The sequence below is a fragment of the Corvus hawaiiensis genome, chromosome 5, assembly GCF_020740725.1.
Source record: "Corvus hawaiiensis isolate bCorHaw1 chromosome 5, bCorHaw1.pri.cur, whole genome shotgun sequence".
Taxonomy (NCBI): domain Eukaryota; kingdom Metazoa; phylum Chordata; class Aves; order Passeriformes; family Corvidae; genus Corvus; species Corvus hawaiiensis.
In genome coordinates, this window is record NC_063217.1 from 7218220 (window position 1) to 7233722 (window position 15503).

The 15503-nt window shown below is 39.7% G+C and overlaps 1 protein-coding gene and 1 long non-coding RNA gene across 6 annotated transcripts in view; both read right to left on the reverse strand.

Annotated features, from left to right (window-relative positions):
* CTBP1 (C-terminal binding protein 1) overlaps positions 1-15503 on the reverse strand; it is a 236104-nt gene that overhangs the window by 131773 nt on the left and 88828 nt on the right. The gene's annotated exons all lie outside the window — the stretch shown is intronic.
* Positions 1755-13045, reverse strand: LOC125326818. Its single transcript, XR_007204016.1, has 2 exons — positions 8499-13045; positions 1755-3520 (listed from the first exon to the last, which is right to left on the reverse strand). It is a non-coding gene; the product is annotated as an uncharacterized LOC125326818 (long non-coding RNA).

Consider the following 15503-nt stretch of genomic DNA (forward strand, 5'->3'; position numbering starts at 1 on the left):
CTATTTTTGGCCTGAACAAGAGGGAGAAAAAGAACAAGAAAATAACCACAATAATTCTCAAACCAAGAATCCATTAGAGGTCAAAAAACATGAAGGAGAAATCCTTTTTAAGGAAGAAAATACTTCAATTTCCAGCCCTATATTCCAGTTTTCACCACCTCTGCTTGGCAAATTGTGGTCAGTGCTAAACTCCTACTCACCCAATGCATCTGTAACAGTCTCACCCTTCTCAAACTCATGACCTTCACTGTTAACTGCTTCTGGCTTTTTCCAGCTCTGACCTTTTCAAGGCTATCACTTCCTAACTCTATTTTTTGACATGCCTTTCCTTCCCAGAAATGAGCTCTCCTCCTCCAACATCCACCCAGGTTTAGATCCTTTGACATCCTGCTCTTTCCTCTGCCCTTCCTGTTCCTTGATCTGAGCAAACTCTATCACTCTTATGCTGACAGCTCACACTCTCTGTTTCTCCAAGATGACACTAATATTAAATTTTGCAAAGGCGCAGAACATACATTCAGTAAGACCAAAGCAGAACCAGCACTTTGCTCTCCATCTTCCCTGGAGACTTCAGCCATCTCTAACTTTTCCCCTCAGCAGACAACGCCATCAGGCCACTGCTTCACAGCAAAGCATGATCAGAAATTTGTCCTCACTCTTCATAAGCCTTTTTGGACAGATCTAAGTTGTGCTGTTTCCACTCTGCAAGTTAGAAAACTGATGAGGAACAGCATCTTCTTATAACCTGAAGTCATCTTCTACACTTTATCCCAATGGCCCTTGTGACAACCATGTTCCCCCACTAGGCTTTTGCCAAATACTTGGTATCTTCTTCCCTTATTCTTTTCATCATCCCTCTCTTTAAGCCCCTGCATTTAATCGGCTTTGGCGAGTCAGGCCCAGCTGAAGGGGTTTTTTCCCCATTTGTGTGAAAATATGTAATTGCAGTTGCTCCCCTACATTTTCTGTTTACTAAGGATACAGACCACCATTTTCCAGCTTACTGTATTTGCCTTCAAGCTTTCTGGCTTTTATAGACAGCAGTATTCCTATGTATGTCATCTTTTTTCCCCTTGGCAAAAAATCCCCCACCAATGTCTCTTTGTCAGAATACAACAAATCATAATTATTAGTCAACAATAAATGTCCACCACGTGACAAAAGCAAATCTGGGGCTTTTCCTTTGCTGAAAAACCCTTTGGTTTAGAGTTGCTTCCTACTTCTAGCCTATTTTGTCTGCAAGTTGAAACACAGAATGACCTCTCCATATGGCATTTTCAACATAAGGGAAAAAGATACAGATGCACAACTGTTTTTGTCTAAAGCACAGAGAAATTACAAAGTATCCTTCCGTTTCAATTTATTGTCTTTGCACTAATACCATAATTTAGAAAAATTTAAATGTTCCAAAGTTTGTGTTTGATAATAACTAACATTTCTAAAGCCGTTTTTCAGATGCTCTTTTTGAAAGAATGAACTACATAGGTCTTCAGTATTAAGCAAAAAGGTCTTTTGTGAAGAAAAATACCAGTTACTGATGCGTATCAGGCAATCGAATGTGCCCCTGTGTGGGCTGTACACACTCGTTCTCAGAACAGACCTGCTGATGACTGAGCTACTGCTTTCAGAGAAATTAATTTTTTCCTTCAAAATCCTTCACAAACTTGGGTTGTTTTTTTTAGCAATAATCCCCAAACATTTTTCAAATCATGTGAATAAAGATCTCAAGTTATTTAACCAAAATAACACAGGCATAGCCACAGAGAGAACAGTCTTTTTATTTTCATGAAAAGGACAAAGGTTCAATACCATAAAATTCAAACCCATATGGAGAAACGGCAAGATGAAGTTTACTAATATGTCCTTAAATCTGAAACATAGACTTGATCTAAAATAAAAGCCTAACCCCTCTGCTTCATCCTCTGCGTGCAAGAGCTGAAACCACAAGATGTACATAGCCAACTATTCTGCAATATGCTGGTACCCACATGCACTTTTATAGATCTAAAAGCATGAATTTACTGTTTTTCTGGAGGCAAAAAAATACATTCGTCTTCCCAAGGTGTTGCACTCCCACTCTGCATCAGGGAGCGCCCATCCCATACATTGCCTTTCTTTTGCAAGCACGATGTCCAACCTCACAACCAACCCATCTCCAGCAAGGGCTGCCGGTCAGTGGTCTCCAAAGAGCTGGCCCTGAAAGGTCCCAGCTGAATGAAGTGAATCTTTATAGCAACCAGGACATGCTGCTCCCACCACGTGAATTTCCAAAGTGGCCAAGTTGAATGTGCCATAGGAATGTAAAAAGCTCCTGTTCAGGCATTTCTCTTCAACAAGAGAAAAGCTTTTCTTGCAGGCCCCGGTGACAACACAAGCAGGTGATGTTGGGCATGTGTAATCCAAGCACAGAGATTCAGGAATAGTAATCCAAGAGGCTCCACCTGCTCAAGAGCAGACAGGGCACCAGAACTCGGAAAGACCCATCAGGGCTTTAGGAGCATCCAAAAATACGGCACCATCCCCTGACCAGGACACAGCATGGCTATTTCATAGTAACCCAGCTCCATCAGGAAAAGAAAAGCAAATAAAATTAAAGTTTGCAGAAACTGGATTTGAACAACGCAAGTCCTTCCATCTTCTGTGACAGCAACGGCACTACATCTGTTTGAAGAAGTTTCTCTGCAGCGGCATCTTCAAACTCTAACTTGCTGCATGTAGCTCTCATCGCCAGATGTTAAAATCAAGTTAATCTCTCAGCAGAAATGCACAGATTGCTCTCCTTGGACCACGGGCACGACATCCCATGCAAGCCTCGCTGATGCTACATCATCACCAACCAGAGGAAACAAAGCCCTGCAGGGTAAGAGAAACTGGAGTTGCATGTGGGCCAGAGGAATTGCTCCTTAGTAGTAAAACTCACACTATCTGACAAAAAAAAAATTATGCCCCATTATGGCCCCTGGTCAGGGTATTTAGCTCTTTGTTTCCCCACAATGCTTTTCAAAGGGTTGATCCATCCTCTTCCCAGCTGCTCTTACAAACAGATCCTGTCCCATACTAAATTCAGTGTACTTAAGATGTGCTGCACTTCATCCACTAGAGCATCCAGTAGAGCATCCATCTGCTCTATTCCCACTCTGATCCAGCTCCCACCTGGCTGGCACAGCTCAGAATCTTATGGCAGAAGATAGGCATGGCAACCTGGGGCGCAGCTGGGAGCTTTCCATTGAGAGCCTGCCAACCCTTCCTTGAATCTATTCTTCCCACTATGCTCTCCCATACCCACAGCAACCGTGAAATCACTATTAATTATGCCCTTTTGCCTGACCCACTTATCTCAGAATTGCAGTATCTGGGATGGGCTAAAAACAGAAAAAAAAAGAGGAGGGAAGCTGCTCATTTTGCTTCCTGGACAACTCCTTTTAGAAAAGCCAACTCTGTTCTGATTTTCTCCACTATTTTCTCCTCTTTCTTTCCTTTCTTCTTCAACTTCTCTTCTGTATCTTCCTTTTGTTTCTCTCTGTAAGAAGAGGAATCGGGTTAGGAAAAAGGAACGATGGAGAACGCTGATCTAAATTGCTTCACATCTTCAAATATGTGGAGAGAAAATGATGGGGCGTGGGAAGGGAATGAAGCCCTGTGGGTTTTCTTTTCCAGATGACTTTCTTTCCTTCTGGCTCATGACTGAACGAGATATGAAAGAATAAGAACTGCTGGAGATTTTGGCAAATATTGAAAAGAAGAAAAAGCAACTACAATTATTCAGAGAATAAGAAGCAAATGCTAAAGAAAAATAAACCCCACAAATACAGATTATGGTCTCTTTCCAGAGGGAGAAGGTTTTATTCAGTCTGAATTAAATGTGTTTATTTTTCACATTAGTTCAAGCGTGGATTTCATATAAAATTCACAAATACCTATGTCAAATACAGTGAGGAACACCAGCTTAGAGGCACCAGAAAGCATTCTTTTATTGTAAAAGAGAAGACACGCGGTTCTGTTTTCTGAAGGATGACAAGGAACCAGAAAGATATGAAAGCACAATCTTAATATTGCAACTAACAATGTTAAAATGTTCTTGCCTACACATTATGAGGCACCACCATGCATTTTTTGTTTACACTGATTTCTGCAAGGAAAATAGATTAAAACTGACCCTGCTACTGTGCACTGCTGTCTGGAACAAGGTTGATTTCTGGTTCAGAAGAAAGGACCGTCATGATAAAAACAGAGTACATGAACATGCCTGGGTTTGCTCCCACAGAATGTGAGCTGTTCTCCAGGTACTGAAGCAGAAGGCACCATGCTGCAGCTGCCCACAGAGATCCGTGTTTCCCTCTAAAATGGTTCACACATCCTTCCTCATCACCCTTGCACAAACCAACACAGCCATGAGAACAGCAAACCCACCAAGAGTAAATGCAAGCACAGAAAGCCAGTATTTATTTAAACATGAACTGCTCTTGAGACGTCCTTTCATGGGTTTGTTTTCTTACTTGTGACCTTTGGGAAGGAAGGACGCATTCAAAACCCCAGCCACTGTTTGTTTGCAGAGGTAATACCATCCCTGCAATAAACGTAGTACATGCACCTGATTATTTGCCTTCACCAACCAAATGCATCAGAGAAAGCAATTTGTTTGTTTTAAACTCATTTAAATTTGAAGTATCTTTCACCAGGAGAAGAGTTTTCCATAGGAACAGGGTTTGCACTTTGTGACGTTTTCAGAAAGACCTAAGAAATAATATAAAATAACAACTATTTCTGCCTCCTGCCAGGCTTCTTGGAGTATTTTAAAACAGCTTTACTAAAATAAACCAACTTTTTTTTCCCAAACAGATTTGCCACCAGGGAACCAAATCCTACCCTTATAAGGCTACAGCAAAACAAAAGTCCTGAAGAAAGTACAAAATCTAATAGAAAACCATTTTTTAACTCAGGAAACAGGAGTATTAAGCTACATGTCATGGTTTAGCATGACAAACCACTACACTACAAGAGATTTAAAATCAGCTTCTTCAGAATCAGCAATAGTCAGATGCTTCAGAAAATAATGCTCAGAAAGATCACCTTCTGGTCCTTCACTCAATTCCTCTCCATCTAGTGAGATCTTAACTATTAGAGCTACAAAGCTAAAGCAGAAATTTTAAATCCACAGCCAGTATTCAGACTTTACCCGCTGCAATATTTTACACACACAGACATAGTTACTTTTACCATTAAAGAACTCAAACTGATATGGCAAAAGCAGAAATTATTTAAACAACTTTGCCCACAAGCACTGACCCTGCCTCAGTATTAAAACCCCAATATACACAAAGAGAAAGGAAAACTCCTTAGTGTTAAAACACTGGAGAAAGATCTTAAAGTTAATGGACTCTCAAATAGTTTACAAGAATCTAAAATAATGCCTGTGCTAATCTAACACAGAAATCAAACTATCTGGGGGGGGAAAAAAAAAATCAATGTTAAGATTAATGTTTTGGTTCTCTCCAAGGCAGGACAATTTGCAGGGGAAAAAACGTTGAAAAGCCAAGGGGTTTCTTTTCCATTTTACCGAATTTCTGGTGTGGACCTTATTCTATCTAAGAAGTTGCATGAGAAGCAAATTGCTCCAAAGCTGAGCTGAACCTCACCCAAGGTTAAGCGAACACCAAACACAAACCACTTCCTTTGGGTTCTTGGTATAAAAACAAAATATTACCAAAATATGCAGCAACAAAGGATGCTGCTACGGCAGCTCGTATGAGCAGTTCCATGTCTGATGTCTGCAGCATTCCTAGTCTGTGTACGTAAACTTTAAAGGATCTTGAAAGAAAAAGTTATTTTCATCCTCTTTTTTCATTATCCGACACTACGAGTTGAGTCGTATAAGAGATTTTACTGTAGCACATACAAAAGCAGCGGCACACCAGTGAGCACTTCATTAATTAAAAGCCAGAAAAGGAAGTTTGCTAAACGAAGCAAATGTTCTTATCACTCCTATCTATATTCATTAAAACTGACAGGAAACCAAATATCACCATCTGTCTACTTGCAATAAAGACACTAAAAACAGCTCCGGGGTAGAAGAATAATATAAAGTATAAAACTGCAGTTTTTCAAGTTTCAGTTTTAAATGGACAAGAGAGAAACTGATGTCAGACGAGGGAGAATGAAGGATGACAAGGAGCTGGTACATGACTGAAAAAAGAAATTACATGCTTTAGAATATAAATTGAACCCCCTTTGAAATCTCAGAAAACAAATAACAAACTCAAGTTTGCACCGTGTTTTTTAATCAGATCAATGGGTCTGGAAAAAGCCAAGTGTTGCAATGGCAGCTCATTTGCCTATTTAGAAATAACTGCTACCAAAAACAGTCAGAAAATTCTATTATGCAACATAAACTGTGAATTTTTAATGGTCAAGCAAGTCCCAGGAAGCACTTGTGCTTTATTATGTCCTGATGCACTCTCTTCAGATTCACAAGAGATCATTCTCTTAATTATTCCTATATTTGGATTTTGCTTACAAATCAGCAAGTTGGTATAAAATTGAGCAAGATTAGATGAAAGGAGAAGGATGGCAGAGGTACTAGCTTAGCTCTGAAAAAAATATCAGGGTTCACACCAGCAGTGCCGGAGGTCAACTGAAGGTTACTGATTTAAGGTACTTTCTAGCATTTGTACAATTCCTACCTTCTAGTAATCACCCTTTTTTTTTTTTTTTTTTTTTGCACTGCAGGGGAGAGGGAAGAAAAAACAAATAGATGGCAATAAGATATTTAATGACAGAAATGAAAATAAACTACTGCTCACATTCTCAAGAGCACAACTCCCTGTCGTTAATTCTGCACCATTCCCCAGCTGCATTTTGCATAGCAATGAAAAGCACCTCCAGTTCCTCTCAATGCTGCATAAAATATTAGCTCCATAGTCACAGTTTTTAAGACTAAATAAGGTTAAAGTAATTTAAGGCTGAGATAAACAGAAAAAAAGAAAATTCATTGTTAAAAGTCTCCCAGCCCCCCGTGGTGCCGAGGTACCGGAGCACATATGGTGCGGAGCAGAGCCCGGGGATACCTACAGGAAGCACAAATGGGGTCAGGACAGGAGGAGCAAGGGAGTTCAAGACTAAAGCGAAGCCTTATTGATTTTTATTATTATGTTCCTCCAGGATGGTACTTTTATTTTTTTAAGTTTAATTTTCTGTCCTAAGAACAATAATTCATACCTCGAAAAAGGCTCTCATTAATATTCTATGAGAATGCTTTTTAGCCTCAATACAATTACAGCAGAGCAATTATTAATATTCTTCTGTTAATACTTTAACAATACTAACAGAACTATTAACAGCTCAGCATAAGTATTTGTGAAACAGAATTGTAGGGCTACTTCTGTTTGCACAACAAAATTATACAAGCTAAATAAAATCTGAGTGTAAAAAAGTTACTGTAAACTGATGTGCAGATGTGTCATCGGATTCCTCCTTGATTCTGAGGAATCTCCTTTGAAAGTCAAGACAATCTGTAAGTATATAGGAAAACCAAATACTTTTAAGTGAAGTTTGACATTCAAGAGTAAATTTTCTTTTATGTTCAATATATAACAGAGACATCCATTTGTGCATGCCAATGAAATCACTGGGGTGCTTAGAAAGGATGTGGTAGGCAAACATGGAGATATGTAACAGAAGTGAAAATACAAAACCATCCATAAAAAAGTCCTGAGTGTGCTGTAAAAATGCATCCAGGCTGATGCTGGAGAATGTTTGTTTATTCTAAGGTGGTTATAGAGCACCTAAAACACAAAAGAAATATTTCTGCGACGTGAGAGAATAGTTAAGTGTTGACATGTTACCTTTACAAACCTTTTAATAAAAAGCTGCATAGTAAAGGCAAGAAGCATAACCCAGATTATTAGATTTTGGAAAATTTTATTTTATATATGCCTTGTTAGAGCTCCTATTTTCCTACTGAGAGTAGTAACTGTGGAAGCTGCATTTAAAATTATTTGCTAATAGGAGGCATATGAAGACTCAGGTTCTTCAGAAGCATGGATAATCAGTGGAAAAGGTAAAATTCTCTGGCAAAAAGAGAAAGCACAATTCACTCCTGTAGTCCTCCTGTCCACGGCTGCCACAGTAACAGGGTGTAAATCAAAGCATCTTCCACAGCACATATTGGAGAAAACCAGCCCCAGACTCCAGGCTCCTTGGATTTGAGAATGCCAGCCTGGGAAAAGCTTTCTGGGGAACTGAGAAAAGATCAATTTCCGACAATCCTCTTAAAAAGGTAAATGAGGCTGAATCCTGAAATGCATGGTGTCTCAGTCCCTCCCATTCCCATACTGGTGAAGCTGCTTCTGCACTGTTTGTCTTTAATTATGGGAAACTTTGTTCTAATATCATATACACACAATACTACCAGTATTATTAATTTATGTTTATTTATATACATATATATGAAAATATCAACTTACTAAAGATGAGTATGGGGTTTTTTATCTTGTACCCACCTTGTCTATGAGCTGATAAATCTCCTTTGCCTGGTCTTTATCCACAGATGAAGCTGTCCTTTCTGTAAGGTACCACAAAGCAGCCACTTATTCTGGTTGTACCAACCCCTCTTCTTGTTTGCAGGATTATGTAAATTGTGTTTAAATTCAAGATCAGTTTTGCCCTTTTGTACTCAAATGCGTCTTCTCCGCTTCATTCTTATACACACAATAAACCCTGGTTTTGCAAGGTTTGATCCTAGCTTACAGTATGACTTATTTTGGTGAGCAGTTCGCTTTAACACCTCCTCATCTACTGCAACACCTCCTGGATATTATTCTTGAATTCGCTTTAGATAGTCAATAGCAGTTTTCCATACACCTTTGCAAAAGCTTCCCTAAAAATCGACTTTTAAGTGAGTGCTACAGTGACAATATCCCAGTCACAACGCCCTCGTGTCTGTTATTTAAAGTACAGCACCATCACCTCTGCACACCAGTGATGTAAGGCTTGTCACGCTTTTGCTCTAGAGCATTAAAAAACCTGATCCAAAACCAAGTCCATCCTAAGTGTACCTTTTAATCCATACAAAGCCAAAATAATTTATTACGATTTACATTGCTTTAATAGTTTTTTCGAGTTGCTATTTAGATGGTCTTAGTAGTAATGACTGCAGCAAGCTGGAACAGGTTCACCACAAAACAGAACCCAGGGCAGCACTAAAAATAAAACCTGGGTGTCTTGAAGCCTGGGAAAAATACAGCAGTGCTCCAAGGGTGTCAGTACAAACCTGCAAAACAAATTTTCTACACAGACATTTCTTATTCATCAATTTGAATGGACAGATATTTACAGACAGACAATAATTCAGTTTATGCAGGTTTCTTGGACACTCCCATCACTCATGCTCCCCTTCCCATGTGCTTCTTCTCCCACACTTAATTTGTCTGCCCTCTACCATCTTTCTTGCCTCAAAACTGGTTCAGGCCAATGATTTCTCCATATCCTGGTTTTGCCTTTCTCTCCCCTGTGTCCCAGTGATGTGATGCAGGTGATGGCTCAACCTGCCAGGCCAAGGTCTCAGCGAGCTCCAGTGCAGAAGGGTATCATCTCCTGGGTAACAAACCAACCTTCTTCTGCCATTTCTTTACACTATGCAGTAATTATGGCTCCTTTTTTTCCTTTTTCCCAGCCTGTCCCATCATTTCTCTTTCTTTTACATACCATCCATTATTTCTCAGGGTTTTTTCCTTTTTTTATCGTCCTATCACTATCACAGTCTTTAAGAGAAAGCCGAGGCTGTTAAGTGTCTCACACCTGTCATTTCAACATTATGATTAGGAAGCAGATTCTGAAAATCCTGATACCACCATAAAACTGGTAAACTAAGAAATCTCACCTTAGATTCCATCACTTTATCACTGTGCTTGTATGCTTCCCTAGATACCTGCTGATCACCATCAGAGACAGGATATTGAATTATAAGTGCTTGTTCTGAATCAGAACAGCTGTTCTTACAGATTTATTGCTAAAACAACATGGGTTCTGCCAGACCTAAGAAAATCAGCAAGAAATAAAGTTACAGACTCTTGTATTTTACTACAAGTAGCTTTGGTATTTGGAAATCTCCTTTCTTTATGTTTGTTAGACTGCTATGCAAAAAGAGTTACTTCTGGTGAACATCAACACATATGCAAACTACCCAGCTGATTTCTTTAATTGTGATAGGAAACATTTAGATATGAAATTCAGCACGAAACACTTTTCAACTTCTGAGAAATTATGGGTGAAAAGACTTGGAACACTATTACATTAAGAGCATCGTACTTATTAACATAAGAAAGAAAAACGATTTTTTGGAAAACACCATTTGAGGTATTCCATACTGTTTTCCAATGTTATTTTCCCAGAGACACCAAGAATGGTTTGGTTTTGTGGTTTGGGTGGGGTGGGGAAGAAGGTTGTTGATGTTTTGGGAAAACCTACCAAAGCTTGCTTTGTTTGCTTGCTGATTCTCAGCTACAGCAGTAAATGGCTGCTGGCAGACCTAACTTCAAAAGCCAACTGCAGGAGAAACTGTCATTATGTGATCCATTTAATCTAGAATTAAAATACTTTTTAAAAAAATGTATAAGACAAACAAACAAAATTTAAAAATTATTCCAAACAAATAGCAGAATGTTTCCTCAATGGCAAAGTCCCAAGCCCAGTTGGCCAAACCCTTCCAACCACACACCCACCCTTGGTTTCAGATCCAAGCTAAACTCCACTTCCCGCCAGTCTTATCTTGCCAAATTCAGAGCAGGAGGAAAACATCCACCACAGGCAGAGCACGGACACACAGCAGCACTCCCAGGGGCCTGCTCCGCAGTTGGATTTTATTAAGGAATGCACACGCTTCTGTGCTCCAGTCAGAAATATTCAGGGGCTCCACCACATGAACAGTAACTCAGTAACCACATTTCCTTGTCTGTATCACAAAACAAACACAGTCTCCAAGATGGACTCTATGGATTTATGTCCTTTCAAAAGAATTTAGTAATTGGAGGGGGAAAAAAATAAAACCACAAGTAAAGTGAACGGTTCAAAATGTGCCGTAAACAGTTTTGAAAGCAATGTTCTCATCTGGGAGTATTGCAACAGATGTTTATCATGAGCTACTGCAACAGTTAATCTAACTCCGAGCCAGATTACCTCTTTGCCTTTGGAAACAAGCCTTTTTTCCATGGGCAGCACACAGAAAACAAGGGGATGTGCCAGAACTGACAACAAGCAGTTAACTGAATGAAGCAGGAGGGAGGAAAAAAAAGCCATAAAGCCCAACCAAATAAACTGATATCTGGCCCAAAAGACTTAGATGAACAGGTGTATGTGTGGGTGGGATTGGAAGGAAAAAAAATAAAGAAAAAGATTTAAACAAAGCTTCCATTGACATTCTGGTCACTGAAGTGGGTACACACAAAATGATCCAAACAACATTTTGAACAATTCAGCAAATAATGGATTTCTTTCCTTCTTTTTCCTTTTTTTTTTTTTTTTTTTTTTTTTTGAGAGGATAGGAAATATGATTATTGAACTCGGGTTTCAAAATGTGGTGCCAATAAGCCACAGTAACAACTTAGAGGTTATTCTATTCCAAGATATTCTGAGGAAGAATGAAAAAAGGAAGGTACAAAACTACGTATGCAATCTGGTATTTACTCCTTAAAAGATACAAATGCAAATCACAATTTAAAGCATCATTATTTAAAGCTGAAATTGCCACTTCTTAACGAATGCAAATCAGATCCCTGTTTACACCACTTCCTAAAGGCAAGTGAAGGGCTAGTAAGTCCATGCCCAGAGCCATTCTTCTGCTCCTGATTTCACAGGCATTTAATTCTGGAAAAACCTTGAGCATATATGGGTCCTGTGAAAAGAGTGAGCAGTCCATTGTCTTTGATCATCTGAAAGAGATCAAGCAAGAGAGTAAGTGCACCATGTTCTCAATGCACCCACCTGAGCACCACCTATGGCTCCCCCACCCCTGGGACCACACTGCACCCTGGCTGCACCAGGATCCATGGAAAACTGCTGAGAAGCAGAGGTGGTTTTGAGGATTTACAGCCTTGCACAGCTTACAAGGCTCCCCACAACTTTCACATGAAGCCCACACCTTCCCCTTCGTATTCCCAGCTGTGGTAACACAAGAATAAGACTCACAAATTCTGGAAATTTTGGTCTAAACTTCCTTCCTTACTGAAGAAAATCTCAGCTTGCTGGGGGTTTTTTAAACAGAGAAAAACAAACGCCAATCTGTCAAGTGTAAAAATGGTGTAAAGAGATTTTGTTTCTCTAATTGCTCAGCAGAACAATAAATGAATAAAAAGCTCTAGGAAGTCCTTTCCACTCCGCAGTATTTCTGCTGCTAATGCAGAACAATTTTTCTTGGTATTTCTCCTAATCAACAAAAACAACAGCAAACATTACCAGTCCTTTTATATTTGATGAAGAGATTGATGCTATTTATTCAATAAAATCTTTACAAATATTCCTTCCCTTCTAAAAACACCAATGACCACAGAGCCATGTGTCAGCAGTACCTCTACTCTGCCCTTGGCCCCTTTCAGGCCACTGGAACAGCCACCCATTACTCTGTTGACTAAAATACTACCGTTCGCAGCTTATCTTGTCAAGGTTTTCCCCCCACACACATCAAAAGTTCTAAGAGTCATGAGAAAGGTTTTGTTTTCTAAATTTTTAGTATTCCAGAGAAATATACTGACATTGCATTCCACAAGTCTTGCCAAGAACGTCTTTTGTGTTCACAGCTTCAATGTTGATGATAAATTTTGAACACTAACAGTACAAAGTATGATTTAAATCAGAGCCTAAATCATAAATGTAAAAGTAACTTAAGCTAGTGAACTGGAAATCTTAATTTAAATAATCTCATTTTGCCAATATAGTTTTCCTAAAGACCTATTTGCTTTCAATGGTTGTTAGTTCTCACCGAGAAGGTAAATAAACTACATGCATCTATTTAAATGATTATGAAGCCTAATATATTCTACATCTTTTATTTTTATATTTTATTAAGTAGACAATTTACTAGGTAATTATTTTTTTAACTACGATTCCTAAGTGCTTCAGAAATATTTAGTGAGTACTAAAGCACCTTTTATAATGACGATTATCCTCATTTTATAGAGGGATAACCCAAAGAAGAGACAATTAACTAGTCTGGGCTCTTTTCTTCACCACATTAAACTAGCTCTAAGGTAACATGATTGATCTCCACTATAACAGCAACCTGTTACACATAATTTTTCACTCTGACTGAGCAATTGTAATAATTTGCAATTATTGAATAAGAGATCAATTAGAAGCAAAGCCTCAGGTAGCAGCAGCAGAAGGCTGGACTAAATATCTGTACAAGAACCAGGAGATTTTGCTGGACGGTTTCACCATGATATGACACTTGGTACTATTTTTACTTCATCTTCTAAAATGTGGATGTAAAGGTAGCACACGGCACAGTCTGCTGCTGTCTTCACAACACCACAGCTTGCTTGATGAGCAGCCTCAATTATTTTGCCCTGAATGACAGCAAAAATAGCAACGAGCACTGAGATCGCTTACACAGCCCAAGAGAACGACATGCCAGACTTTCCAAGTTGAACAACCTCTAGTTTGAGTACTCGTTTCTTAATATTGTGCCTCAAAATTTGCATGATGTTGTGCCAACAGTGCTTGGTGTCAACGTTTCAGAACCATTTCTGCGTACTGAATATTGCCCATCCCGCCGTGCCAGGCCAAAACCTTACACTTGCACAGTTTCTTTTCTGAGGGACAGCACTGGTCTGGAACGTTTACCAGTCAAGATAGGCCATGTTTGAAAAGTGGGAGAAGTGGTACAGAATTATTTCTAACATTTTTCCACAGTCTCTCATCATTATGCCCATTTTTCATTGGGCCCCAAGTTGGCCCATGACGGGAAACTGCATCTTTCCAAAAGCACCTTCTGATCTCCCAGGCCAGACCTTACTGAGGAGGAGCATCAGTGTCTCCAGGCTGCTTTACCCTCCTGTGAACTTGCCTTTCCTGGGATGCACACAAACATTTTAGCAGTTGGACATTAACGACCATCTCTGAGTTTAGTCAGGAGCGGCGAGAGGCACCCTCCACCACATGGTGCAGGAAAATAAAACAGTAAAAGACATAGTGGCCTTTGAAAAGACAAATTTGATAGAAGTAACTATATAAAATGCCAGCTCTTCCCCTCGGCCTGAAGTCCTCTGGTAAGAGGGTGACCACAACAAGGATGTAGAGCAGAAGGGTCTCAAAGAGACAACCCATTGCTTTGATGCTGCAAGGTCCAGCTGGATCCCCCCATCTCACTCCAAGTCCTCATCTGCAGTTTCAGGAAATAGAGTGCTGTTCCCTCCATAATTATAATACTGTGTGCCAGACCCCAAACCCCACCCCCCGATGGGCCACACACACCATGTCTTTTGCCTACACACAGGCACAGGAATTAGGGGGATGAGCAGGGACTGCAGGAGCGAGAATGGGATGAGCCAGCTGCAGGTCAGGGACCTCGCTGTGCCAAAGCAAGGCGCCCTGCGAAAGTGAAACCGAAAGGTTTCACACTCACAGCCACCAGCAGCATTTCCTGACAGAGTTTCCCAACGAGATACACCAAGTGAATCTCTGCAATGCCACACTCTCCTGTCCACCAGGCAGTCTCCAGCCCATCCTGCCCTGCCACAAGGCTCCAGACAGGACGCTGCTGGTTTGGGAAGCGAGCGGGCTCCAATGGGAACGTCAGCCCCGAAAGGCAGATGTTGTGTAAATTCATATTTCATCAAAACAGTTAATTGTGACAAGAGAGCTATAAAAATCCTTGTACCGCTTAAATTATTTCTCCACTTAGAGCAACTCTACTACCAGGAAATGTTACACATTGCACTTTATACCCAACTGGCAGCGCTCAGTGATAACATTACAGCTCTGTTAAATAACAGATATAAAAATCACAGATCTTTAAAAACTACAAATTAATTTTTCTGCCGTCATTCAACATAACCATTTAAAAACAAACATGCCATGCAATTGTCATTAAAAGTTTTCCAATCTAGCACTGCATGTGTTTAAATATGAAAATTATACTTTTGAAATAAACATTGCTGCTATCAGGGAAAAGTGCTACCATAAGTCACATCACTATCAGACAGAAACTACCACCATGAAGACTCAGTAATCCCTCACATTTCACTAAGGAGATGTTCTCTCTCCATCCAACAAGATCAAGAGGAAAAAAAGCAAACAAAAACCAGCTACAAAACAACCAGACAGCACCTGCTAAAACTTTGATTGTTTCAGACCCACAGGTAGGTAAAATAAGAAATTCAGAGACTGTTTTGTAATGAATGTATGCTTTATCTGTATTACTGATGCCAAACCTCCAGTAATCTATGTTTAGCAAATTCATTTTATCCACATGAATCTCCTTGTGCATACTGAAGTTTAACTGTTATCCAGCT